This window comes from Apium graveolens, unplaced genomic scaffold, assembly GCF_009905375.1.
Source record: "Apium graveolens cultivar Ventura unplaced genomic scaffold, ASM990537v1 ctg9037, whole genome shotgun sequence".
Taxonomy (NCBI): Eukaryota; Viridiplantae; Streptophyta; class Magnoliopsida; order Apiales; family Apiaceae; genus Apium; species Apium graveolens.
This window is the reverse complement of record NW_027421685.1, coordinates 1-14,083: the sequence shown is the minus strand read 5'-3', so window position 1 is coordinate 14,083 and position 14,083 is coordinate 1. Positions and strand designations below refer to the sequence as shown.

The window sequence follows — 14,083 nt, the reverse complement described above, 5'->3', positions numbered from 1 at the left end:
TAGAGAAGCGAATAAATGAGAATTACTCTTTCTTTACAGATCAAGTACTGTCTGTAGGGATTTAAACAGCCAAATACGCAAGATACAATACTTCTAAACAATCAACCAAATAGCTTAACTCAATACACCACAAATATTCACCAATGACAAACTATATAACGCAGAAGATTAACCAACATAAATTAAATGACACAAAGATTTATACGTGGAAAATCCCTTCGATGTGAAGAGTAAAAACCACGGGACGTGTAAGGAGTCCATCATTTATAGTTCTCTTATTGCGATAAAATTAAGGGTTAAAGAAACCCAAATCAGTCTTACAAAGGTTCACAACCCACCAACAAACTCATACATAAGAGACTAACATTACAGAGACTAAAATGAGAAAGAAATAAGCAAATAATTAACAATCTTCCAGCAGCAATTAATTAGCCAAAACTGTCAATCAGAAGCTCAAATCAACGATCCAACCATTCAGAATATAGCACTGTGAGTCCCCAACAAGGTGTCCAAATTTTAGCCAAATCAGACCACGTTTGCTCCTCGATCAGATCACTTGAAGAGGCTGAGCTGAGTTTCGTTAAACCCTTTTTTTTCTCTCTCTATTTCTGCTCTAACCAAAGGTCAGCACCAATGTGATATATGTGTCACATATATTGGGCCAAAAACTTATTGGACCAAACCTTAATTATTTTGGGCCGGACCCATAACAATCTCCCCCTCCAGCCCATTACGGGGAAGATAGGAAAAACAATTCGTTCATCACTTAAACCTCATTCCAGCAAGCTTATTACATAACTCAAGCTTGCTTGCTGGAACTGTCTTTGTTATCATATCAGCACCATTCTTGTTCGTATCGACTTTCTTCAGCTTTAACATCTTTTCTTCAATCATATTTCGCAACCAATGATATCTAACATCTATATGTTTGGTGTGAGCGTGATACATAGAATTCTTACTTAAATCCATAGCACTTTGATTGTCACAAAGCACCACATATTCAGTTTGCTTCAAGTCCAACTCATGGAGAAACATTTTCAACCATAGCTTCTCCTTACTTTCTTCCATAGCTGCTATATATTCTTCCTCAGTGGTCGATAAAGCTATAGATTTTTATAGCTTGGATTACCAAGAAATGGCTCCCCCTGAAAATGTAAACAAATAACCCGGGGTAGATTTTCTACCATCAGGATCAACAGCCATGTCTGCATCCGTATATCCCTCGAGTATTATTTTTTCACCTCCGTAACACAAACTTAGTTTGGAAGTACCACGCAGGTATCTGAAAATCCATTTTACAGCATTCCAATGAACCTTACCCGGATTAGATAAGTATCGGCTAACCAACCCAACAGCTTGTGCTATATCCGGCCTTGTACACACCATAACATACATCAAGGAACCAACAGCAGAAGAGTAAGGAATGAATGACATAGTTACATTATCCTTCTCTGTTTTAGGATAATCCCTCTTACTCAAATTCATGTGAGAAGCTAATGGTATACTAACAGGCTTGGCATGATTCATATTGAACCTTTCAAGCACTCGTTCAATATACTTTTCTTTAGATAACCACATTTTTCTATATTTCCTGTCACGAGCAATTTCCATGCCTAAAATTTGTTTTGCAGGACCTAAATCTTTTATATCAAATGACTTAGACAGCTCTATCTTTAAGTTGTTAATCATTTTAGCATCTTGTCCAACTATTAGCATATCATCTACATATAGAAGAAGGATTATGAAATTACCTCCGGGGAATTTTTTGAAATACACACAAGGGTCAGCAAGAGTTCTTCGATAACCATTTGATGTTATAAATGAATCAAATTTTCGGTACCATTGCCTTGGTGCCTGCTTGAGCCCATAAAGACCCTTCTTCAACTTACAAACAAGATTTTCTTTCCCCTTTTCTTCAAAACCTTCAGGTTGCTCCATGTAGATATCTTCATGCAAATCACCATGTAAAAATGCGGGTTTTACATCAAGCTGCTCCAACTCAAGATTAAGACTTGCAGTTAAACTCAACACAGTTTTAATAGAAGTCATCTTGACAACTGGAGAGAAGATATCATCAAAATCAAGGCCCTTTTTCTGGTTGCATCCCTTCACCACAAGTCTGGCTTTATGCTTCACTATCTTCTCACCATCTACCTTATTCTTAAAAATCCATCTATTTTTCAAGACTTTCTTGCCTTTGGGCAGCTTCACTAGTTCATATGTTTCATTCTTTTTTAAAGAATACATCTCATCCCTCATTGCATCGAGCCAAAGATCTTTCTCTTTATGTGTCAATACTTCTTGATAATTGTTTGGAGCACCCTCCTCGGTAACTAAAATAAATTCTGAACTTGAATATTTTATAGAATGTCTTTGCTCTCTTGATGACCTTCGTACTTGAGCTTCCTCTGTTTGAGGAACGTGTTGCTCCCCTTATTCATGAACTCGTTCATCTTCATTTTAAACATCATGTGTCGTATCATCAAAGTTAGTCGTAACATCATCATCATGATAATCTGGTATATCATCATTAATATCAAATTGTGCATCCTCGGCATTACCATTCATAGCCTCAGAATCATCATTTGTTGGCTGCTCAACTGAAATAGAGGTAGGGGAAGGAAAGGATCATCAAGTTCAAAACACAAATCTGAAGTAGAGTTGTACCTTGTACTCAACAAGTCTGCACCTTTTTCGTGCTCAAAAAATCTCATCTCTGCTTATGATTGTCATTTTTTTCTCTAGATCATAAAGTCTAAAACCATATTCTTCATCTCCATAGCCAACAAACAAATAAGGAGTAGTCTTTGAATCCAATTTTGATCTCTGTTCATTTGGCACATGCATGTATGTTTTACATCCAAAGACTTTCAAGTGTGAGTAAGTAGGATCACCACCTCTCCAGGCTCTTTCCGGAATATCAAAATCAAGAGGGACCGAAGGAGCTGAAGGGTTTTTAGCACATAAACGCAACGAAAACATAAATTTAATTCTTAAAAAATCGAAACCCTCCGCAGGATCCATGCAAAAATAATATTTAATTCGTAGTTCAGTATTTTTACCTTAAGAAGCTTTACGTTAATGGAACGATGGAAGTCTTGAATGATCACCACGTAGCCCGTCGCTGGAACGATCTACGCCTTGAAGGTATCCACACGAATGATTGCCCGAAGAATGGGTGTGTACTAGTACATTCTTGAGGCCGCCTTCTTGCTCTCTCTATCTCTCTTCAAGTTCTAGGGTTTATATTTTTTATTAAATAAAACGTGTAACCCTAATTCTATTAGAAAAATATATTATATAGGCAAGAGCTATTGTGCCTCCAACTTTAAACTTAATTTTAGAGTTATTATAATTATTAAATTCGAAATTCTAATTATTGTATTATTAAGTCTCACTTAATCATCCAATAACTTAATTTCGGATTTAATATTAAATTCGAATGTCCTATTTATTTAATTAATTAAGTCACACTTAATTAATAACAAATAATTCGAATTACTTACATTTAATTTAAATCTGAATTTAAATTAAATAATCCTCCAATCATTCTTTGTGCGACCCTTTAGGTTATTATTACGTTGGCAACAATTTTAAATCTAATTTAAAATCATAAATAATGAGCAGCATCTAGTAATACATCATTGTTACCCAAGTAATAATAATTAAATCGGTGATCGATTAAACCTTTTGTGTATAATGTACAATGTACAATAATCCTTTTAACCATATATTATAGATTAAACTCGAGGCATGTTATGTGTCATCCTCTTCATAATTTAATCCAGGTTTCCTTGATCGATGAGTAGACTATAACATCAAATCAACATTTGAGCATGGCCATACATTTATAGTCTAACTCAAACAAGAGGCCAATAATATCACTCCCAAAATAGGAGGGTTAAATCATTTCTAGATCATTCATATTTCTCATATGATTCATAATATACCCAATATACACTTTTATCATCACCCGGTCAAAGGTAACTTTTAATGCAACCAAAGTATATTAATTCTCATATAGAAATATAATGATTTCAAGTCTAAGGACCAATACATCATTATCACTGTGAGAATTACTTATGACACAACAGACATGTAGAATCTCACATTGGGTCTTCCAGCACCATGTATATAATACATATGCCTGTGTTTTGACTTTAGTATCACTATACCTATGATCAATGAGATGTGATTATCAGTCAACATTCACACTAGTCTTAATGCATTATTATTGTCCCTTAATAATAATACTCGACTAGGGATCTTTAGGAATATCGATACTATTCTCATAATCTCATTTCTAAGTCACGTACTTAGAGATATAAAATTATATCATATTCCAAGGACATTTATTAATCTAACATCTTATCGTAGAAAATAAAGGTATAATAAATTACTAAAGAATAATCCATATAATCAGAATTAATAATCCAAATGTTTCATAATATAAACATAATAGTGTAGTCTCTAGGGCACAAACACTAACAGGAGCCCGGTTGATCAAGTACACAGCACAATTTACAGCTTCACCCAAAATGTCTTTGGTAAAGTAGACATTTTAAGCATACATCTCACTTTCTCCACAATGGTTCGATTCATCCTTTCTGCGATGCCATTATGTTGTGGAGTACGGGGCACTATTTTCTCTTGTCTATTCCATGTTGTGAGCAATAATTTTTGAATTCACCGGAAGTATACTCCCCGCCATTATCGGTTCAAAGACATTTAAGCTTTCTTTCTGTTCCCTTTCTACCGAGGCGTGAAAGTTTTGAAAAATCTCAAACACTTCACTTTTCCTCTTTAGCATATACCCAAGTCTTCCAAGTAGCATCATCAATAAAAGTAACAAAATATTTGCTTGCACCCAAAGACTCCACCTCAATAGGACCGCAAACATCATAATATACTAAATCAAACTTTTGTTGTCTTCTCATAGACTTTTTAGCAAAAGAAGCTCTATATTGTTTTCCTGCCAAACAATGATCACAAGGGTCACGAGAAACAGATTTATTAACAGGAATATATGATTTACCTGCTAAAATTTTTAATCCTTTGTCACTCATGTATCCCAATCTCCGATGCCACAAGTTAGGAGAGTTATTTTCTTCAACTGCATTCAATTCACCCGAACATACTTCCAAGTATGTTTTATACAAGGAACAACACAGCTGACCACAAGCAACAGTCATTGAACCATTGAACCCTTGGACAATTTCCATTTACCATCACAAAAAGTATACTTGTATCCTTCTTTATCAAGAACATTTGCAGATAATAAATTTAGACTCAGATCAGGGATATGGCGTACATTCTTTAAAGTAAGCATGCACCCAATACTTGTCTTCATACGAATATCACCTAATCCAACTATATTTGCTGAACTTTGATATTCCATCTTGACACTGCCCAAATCACCAACTTGATAGTTTAGGAAATTCTCTTTTTTAGGAACACAGTGAAATGAAGCACCTGTATCCACAAGCCATTCTGAATCTGAACTATCAGCATGAAGACACTCACTAGCTGTATAAATTAAGGTGACATCATTATAACTTTCGGTAACAGCTGAAATAGTATTTTTCGTCTTCACCCTTTTGTGTGTCTTGATTCTTTCCATGATCTTTCTAGTCTCTTCGTTAAACATGTGATCTTTTATCATATATAAAGAAAGCACACCAACAGGAGCAGAATTACTAACGGTCACAACCAAAGTTTCCCAACTATCTTGCAAAGAACTCAACAAGAACAAAGTACGCAGCTCATCATCAAAGACAAGCTTCATAGTTGTCAGCATGTTAATAATATCTTGAAAATCAATAAGATGTTCAGAAACTGATTTCCCACTTTTCAACTTTAAATTTACAAGTTTCTTAATCAATGAAGCCTTGTTGTGAGCGCTCTTCCTTTCATAAAGACTTTTTAGTTTCTTCCACAATTCATATGGATCTGACTCCTGAGAAACGTGGTTGAATATGCTAATATCAACCCACTGTCGAATAGTTCCCAAAGTCTTCTTCTTCAATTTTTCCCAATCTCTATCTTCCATCTTTTCTGGTTTGGATGGAATAGATTTTGTACTATCTGCCTTTTTAGTTACTTCAAGTGGATCAAACAAGTCTCTGTAATTTAACAAGTCTTCCATCATCGGCCTCCAAATTGAATAATTGGTTGATGTCAATTTTATCCTCGAAGTACCACTACCGGAATCCATATCACAGTTAAATAAAGAAGCCTAGCTCTGATACCAAGTTGTAGGGATTTAAACAGCCAAATACGCAAGATACAATACTTCAAAACAATCAACCAAATAGCTTTACTCAATTCACCACAAATATTCACCAATGACAAACTATATAACGCAGAAGATTAACCAACATAAATTAAATGACACAAAGATTTATACGTGGAAAACCCTTTCGATGTGAAGAGTAAAAACCACGGGACGTGTAAGGAGTCCACCCTTTATATTTCTCTTATTACGATAAAATTGAGGGTTAAAGAAACCCAAATCAGTCTTACAAAGGTTCACAACCCACCAACAAACTCATACATAAGAGACTAACATTACAGAGACTAAAATGAGAAAGAAATCACCAAATAATTGAGAATCTGCCAGCAGCAATTAATTAGCCAAAACTCTCAATCAGAAGCTCAAATCAACGATCCAACCATTCAGAATATAACACTATGAGTCCCACACTACAACAAAAATAACTAAAATCCACCAACTAAAAGCCACCGACCTTAAATTCCACCGATTTTGGTGAAATTTAAGGTCAACAAGTATTTTCTTTAACTAATGAATAAAAGTCACCGCATACGGTGGAATTTAAAATCGATCGCTTTTAGTCGGTGGAATTTAATGTTGTTGTCCTTTTTATTTGGTCAAATTCAACATAAATAGGCGGGAAACTTCCCTCTTAAAATTACAAATAGTGTAAACTACAAAAACAACCGAATTTGGTGGCTTTTATATTAAAGTTAAGTTAAAAAAATATTTTATTTTATCCATATTTCATTATTTTATGAAATTAATATAAATTATAATTAAATATAATAAAATTTATAATGAAAAATAATGTTAGATGCACAATATCTTTAATGAAAAAAGAAATATATTTAAATAATTCATAAACCACTAATACTAATTATGAGAAAGTAGTTTGTGATTTGTTAAATAATTTGCTGATGTAATGGTCAATTAGTTGATTGATCAAGTTGGTTAAAATAATGCATACAATGCCACATGCACTTTACAGTACTTAAATAAACATGGAATCCATCACATAGCAAGGTAGCCAACTCACCAATCCAGGTGATGTTAAACCAACCAATAGTAAACCACCACACACTGCTATACCTCAGTGTTATCTTTACCCTATTATTCATCCTATATCTTTCATTTCTTTTCACTCATCCTGCAAACTCCCATTCTTTACACCCTCCACTATCAACACATCCTTCATTAGGCTTCCCCGACACATATGCACCAACACACATTTCGAATTCACTTTCCCTATCCCCCTTACCTTCATCACGAACATTATCTACCTCCACCTCCTCCTCCTCCGTAAAACCACCTCCACAAACCGGACACTCAAACACATTATCTAAGTCGTAACCGTTTTTATTCCATTTACCAGTAGTAACTAACGGCTCGTACGGATCAGAACCGTCTTTCGGTTTCGGTTTCGGTCTAGCTTAATGCCTCTGAAAGAAGCCGGATGATAGGAAAGGGTGAACTCCTTAAAAAAACAGCTTGCTTGCAGAGACAAAACAATGAAAACGGTAGAAGCATACAACAAGATATCTCCAAGTAATAGTTGTGTATATTTTTTCTTTTCTTTGTTGCTAGTGAACTTTTGGAGATTGGGATGACTGTTCAATATACAAATTGTAATTGTTTATATAATCTTATTTAAAATTATGAATTCAGTTTTAAAGTTATTTGATATGTCTCTGGTAGCCATATATATTGTGTAGTTAAATCTGTATATGTTGAAGGGTTTGTGTTTAACTCTGGACTGAGTTAACTCGTCCATCTGTACCTGAAGCAGAAACATGGTTCTTCACGCCTGAATTCTTCTTCTTTTTTTTGAAATATGTTATGTTAAAGTCCACCGATTTTGGTGTAATTTGATCTGGGGCGGGAGATTCAAATTTTCAAAAAATTTAAAATTTGAAAATTTCAATTTTATAAAAGCGACCAAAGATCCGGTGGATTTTAAATAAATTCCACTGCAAAACTTAAATTCCACCCCTTTAAAAGCCATCAACTTGCTCCTTTCGATTATTTACTAAAATCCACCGAATATGGTCGATTATAGCTAAATTCCACCGATTTTTTGTGGTAGATTTTAGTGATTTTTGTTGTAGTGCCAACAAGCTGTCCAAATTTCAGCCAAATCAGACCACATTTGCTCCTCGATCAGATCACTTGAAGCGGCTGAGCTCAGTTTCGTTAAACCCTTTTTTTTCTCTCTCTGCTCTAACCAAAGGTCAGCACTAATGTGATATCTGTATCACATATATTGGACCAAACCTTAATTATTCTGGGCTGGACCCATAACACTGTCCTGGTTGGGCAAGATTCATATTGTCCTGCTTGGTCTCTAGATTTCATAGGCTGAAAAGTAATTCTACTTATATAACATGATACTAGGCACATGGTGGTCTTTAGAGGTGCTGAAAATGCTAGGCATAGGGAGGTTAGTTCTCGTACTATATTTGCTAGGCAGGGTTAATAGATGAAAAAGGGTTTAACAAGAGAAATGAGTCAATAACCTATTAAAAGGAAAGAGTACTTTCAGAACTGACAGCTGATGTTTGTCAGTGGAGTAAATCAAAGTCGTAAATAATTAAGAGTTAAATTGTTTATATAGAGATGTTAACACTTCATGTTTACGTCAAAAAAAACATGTTCAAGACCAAGTAAAATCCTAACAAATAATAAGAATTCATCTCTTAAGATTATCTACCGTCATAAACAAAGACAATAAAACTTCTATTATTTTAATTATAACTAAGCTACTGAAATCAATTAGCATAATTCTTTTTGTAGATCATTATAAATTAATTATGAAGGATCCCCTAGTTATTTGCTTATGATCAGTATGTAACATCATATAAATTTTACTTGACTATTCACATATTATCGGTTTATAAATAATATGATCGACAATTATTCTGTTTTGTTTTTCTGTTTGTTCGGAGTTGTGTGTGTTTATAAATAATTATTGGTTTGTTCTTTGTTTTGATGTGAAGGGTGCACCTGATAAATAGAGATTGGTGAGGGCACATGGTATTGCTGAGGGGCTTCCTACCGAGGATGATATGGTTAACATTGAGTTTGGTCATAATGCTCTCGGTGCAGGACGCATTTTTTGCTCAAGGATAATTTGTTCCTCTTCTTGTAATTTTTCTTAAAGAATTTTGATAGAATTAATTGTCAACAGATGAATTCCAATTTTAGAATTGAGATTGATTTGACATTTCGATTTTGGGACAAGTCTAGGTACAACAGAACAATGATGAGACAAATTAGAAAAAAAACAATGATAAGACTCACATTTAAATCTGGCTCCAATTTTTTAACTAAACTATTTAATTTAATGTTAGTTGGAGAACTGAAATGAACTATTTTTGAGTATGTACTAATCTTCCTAACTTTGTGAATTTATTTGTTTATAGTACAAAGCTCTGCGACCTTGCTCTGGAGTCTGGAAAGCTTTTTGAAGGAGATGAATTTAAGTACATTAAGGAATCTTTTGAAAGTGGCACATTGGACCTCATTAGGCTGTTGAGTGATGGTGGTGTACACTCCCAGCTTGACCAGTTGCAGGTAAAATGCATTTGAACAATTAAAGGATGTATACAATCTGAGATATACTGGAATTGTACTTGATCAATAATATGAACAATTATAATTACAAATTATTACCCTATATAATTCATTAAACGATATGTACCTAAAAATATTGTGTGCATATTATTAACTATAGTCGTTATTAACCGGAGTGATTGGTTATAGTGTATTACTAAATAGCATTGTGTTGTGATAGGGATCCCGAGGGTTGTATAACGATCTGAGATATAATGGAATTGCAGGAAGTAAATAATTATCTTGACTTATTAAGGGCTTCTATTAAAAAGTTTGGCGGTAGTGTGGATGTTAAATCTATTGCAAGTGCGGATTTACTTTTTAATTATAAAGCGCCAGAGTCCATAAGAGTCCATAGGATCTGGAGTCAAAGCAGCTATCAAGGAGTGAAGTTCCCAGATTGTGCCAATATTGTTTTAAGCAGTTAAGTTGTTATTTATAAATAGTTTTGAATTTTTTTTACATGCAATCTCTTGTTACATATTGCACAACACTTTTCATTGCAAATTTCCAAGAAATAAAAAGGATTAAGTCAAGTTGTAGAACATTTACTTGACATATTTTTATTTAATATATTAACATTGTCAATATCATTTTCTATATTTATAGCAGCAGAACATCAAAAAGGCATAACTGATGAAAAAATGAAATATGTTGATCTTGGTGACTGGTAGCATGTCTCAGAAGTTTTTGGTTTTTAATCAATTTCTTGTCGAGGATAACTTTCTCTTAATTTTTCTTTAGTTGTATATCGGAAAGAAATGACTACCGTAAATTAGGTGAACTAAATTCTTATAGTTGGATGATTTGGTTGAATCAAGATTGTTTGGGCTACTAAGTAGTATATTGTTCACCTTGATTTACTTTTCTGGTATCTTAAAAATCAATTGTTTATTTTTATGTATATAAATTAAAGTGTTTCTATTGTTTCTATAAAGTATTGGGAAAAGTAATAGTTCATTTAAAAAATGTTGCTAGTGTGTTTTGCATTTGCCAAAAGTTATTTTACTAGTGGGGCAGTCATGACACCACATGTGTTGACGTGGAAGTATGTGCCTCACATGTGTCGATGTGGCACATATGGCCACACATATGTTAATGTGGCACATGTGAGCACCACATGTGATGATGTGGCACATGTGGGCCCCACATGTACTAATGTGACATTGTTGGCAACTGACGTGTCACTATAGGTCTCACTAATATTTTTCAGGATGTTTAACACAAAGGCAACTTATAACTCTGGTTGTATAGGATAATAATATTGTTGCTATTACAATTTGTTTCAACAAAAAAATTATGTTGGCATAGAAAAGCATGGTGTTGCAATTGACTCAAAATACAACATCGAAAAAACCAACACCATAAAAGTATTGCCTTTGAATATTTTGGTTCTACAGCATCATATTTTGGACCTATAACAATATTTTTTATTGTAATTGGCTATTTATGATCTAGTGATCTTTTTGACTGAGAAGGCATATGTTCATCTAGCTCTTCTAGCTCTTCTGCTGAGGAAGAGTCATTCTCAATTCCAATAGCTTTAGCTTTTCCCCTTGATGATTTTGGCTTGATTTTTCAGCTTCAATGGTTGTAAATTGCACTTTGGCTTCCATTTGCTCCTCACAGTGATTTGTTGCAATAAGAGCTCTAAATCTGTCTTTTTTTGGCACTTTACAATTTACTCGTCCTGTTGCATCTCTAGCTCATAATTCTTCTAGATTCTATAAATATGTCAAAAGAGTATTACCAGTATTCATATGAGCTTCTAACTGAGACAATTGTTGACTTCCATTTATTTGGAAGAAATCTTAAGAACTTTGGACTAGAGTGTTTGACTTGATAGACTTTACCATGGAATTTAGACAATTCAACAGCTTTTAGAATATGTTGAATGTTTCACTCAACCCTTCACCAAGAATAAAGTGAAAATTCTCATATTTTTTATGAGAAGTTACATCTTCTTTTCTCTTGTGAATATCAGATACTTCACAAAGAGTTTGAATGGTATCCCAAACATCTTTAGCTCGAGAGATGTTCATAACACATTCAAACATGTCAGAATATATACCATTAAGTATGATAATTATAGTCATATTCTCTTTGTTGACTTCTGCCAGATCCTCTGTTGAGTAGTCATCTGAATTCTTCACAACTATCATGTCAACACCAATCTTTCCATCGGCTGCTGCAAGTCATGTGATTGTCTCAATAAAATATGAGGACCTTTGGGAATACATTTGACAATGCTCTCATCCTGAGACATTAAGTGAAGTCTCATCTTCACTTTCTAGTGAGAATAGAATTTCGTGTCGAGAAATGAAATCTTCACACCAACATCCTTCTTACTCATGATTGTTTTTATAGATTTAAGATCTTTAAACCTCTGTTAGTTGAAGGCGTACTTTGGTACCAATTGTTATCCACTAACAACAAATAATGGGGTAATTTGTAGAAGGGGGGTTGAATATAAATTATAAATTTCAACCTTTTCAAACTTGAACAATTGCTAAACTGAAATAAAAAGAAGATATAAAAAATTTCAGGTGGTTTTCTCTTCACTTGCCACCTGAGTTATATTGAAGAAATAATTTGTGCAAATTACAAGAATATCACAGTTTCTTTTTACACTATTTCTCTCAAAGACAGTTGTCTTAACTAAGCATGGTCAATTTAATGCACAATCTGCTAAATCCAGTAATATTGATTTTGCATTCTTTCCCATGAGACTTGACCAATGAGAGTAGATTTTATCTTGATGCATTACTTTGAATAACCCTCCAATTTGTCATGCTTAAAACACAGTGTTTCTTCTTCTTCTTCATGCTCCCATTTTCAAAATGAGATCTTCTATATACCAATGGGCTTTGTTAGATTTAATATTTATGCTCTGTTAAGTCACTGTCAATTGCTCATTGTTACTTTAGCCATTGATAGGGTAATTTTCTTAGTAGTTGATGAGCTGTTGTCATGTTAGGATCCTAGCGTTTAACATTATGCCAAAAACATATATTTATGGAGAAGGTGGAACTATAACTTTATAGTGTAGCAGGCAGACCCATGTTTCCTTATGGGGAGATGTCGGACACCCCAACAATCCCCTATCCACTACCAAGTCCCTGTCTGAGAAATGGTTGTCCCCTTCTGATACCATGGTTGCACAGCATGTCATTCGTATAAAACTCATAAATATGCGCGACAGTGGTAGAGAGCCCCACATTTCGATATAAGGAGATGTTGGTCACCCAACATATCATTAGTCGTTGATATTCTATTTTCCGTAGCCGTTGATAACTCACTTCACTTAAAAAGAATTACATGACATTTCATATTTACTATTAACCATCCTATTCCATTTAGTTATTCCATTTACTTAATGAATGATTATGCTATATGTTTTGTTTATCATAAAAATTATATGTGATTCGTAACATGTGTATGTAAATGACAATACAAGTCTTCATATACATGTGTATCCATATATAGTTAATGAATGATTTTGCTATATGTATTTTAGATACTGTATCTAAATAACACTATAAGTCTTCAATATCATATGGAAGACTATGCATATAAATTAATGATGAATTTAGATAAATATCTAAATACATGTTTATTATATTTATGAATGTACATCCAACTTACATAAGATTTAACTTAATATTTGATGTTTTATTCTTTATTGTAATTGATCTTATTCCTTTTTTTATTATCAATAATGATATATATTTTACTAGAATCATTATGTCTTGGATGTGTTAAAGGTTTAGAATTCATATGTATTAATTATTAATTAATTAGTGGGAGAAGGAAATTTTCAACAATAATTGGATGGTAGCACTAATTGGATTCTACAAAAATATATATTACAATATATAAGATTAACTCGCTCGTCTCGTATATTGGTTTGGTTGATAAAAGACAGAGACAGGTATAATATTTGATGTAAAATTATTTTTTTAATGTAAAATAAAACACTTTTTATATAATTAATATTAAAAATAATTGCGCATGTCGTATCAATAGCCTAATAATAAATTAAACTTATTTTTATAATCGGTCAACAATAAATTAAAATTAACTAATTAATATTTCAGATACAACAGTCATAATTCTAATACTCCTCCATCATTCAAGTTAACCGAGTACTTATTTTCATACACATTTTTGATGATGGGTTTCTCACTAAATTTAATTTTA

At 33.4% G+C, this 14,083-nt stretch overlaps 1 long non-coding RNA gene across 1 annotated transcript; it reads left to right on the top strand.

The window, feature by feature from the left end:
- Positions 1 to 7,323: 7,323 nt before the first annotated feature.
- On the top strand, positions 7,324 to 10,375 carry LOC141705566 (uncharacterized). The gene is made up of 4 exons (XR_012568397.1): positions 7,324 to 7,819; positions 9,268 to 9,415; positions 9,694 to 9,844; positions 10,111 to 10,375. It is a non-coding gene; the product is annotated as an uncharacterized LOC141705566 (long non-coding RNA).
- The last annotated feature ends 3,708 nt before the right edge of the window (positions 10,376 to 14,083 follow it).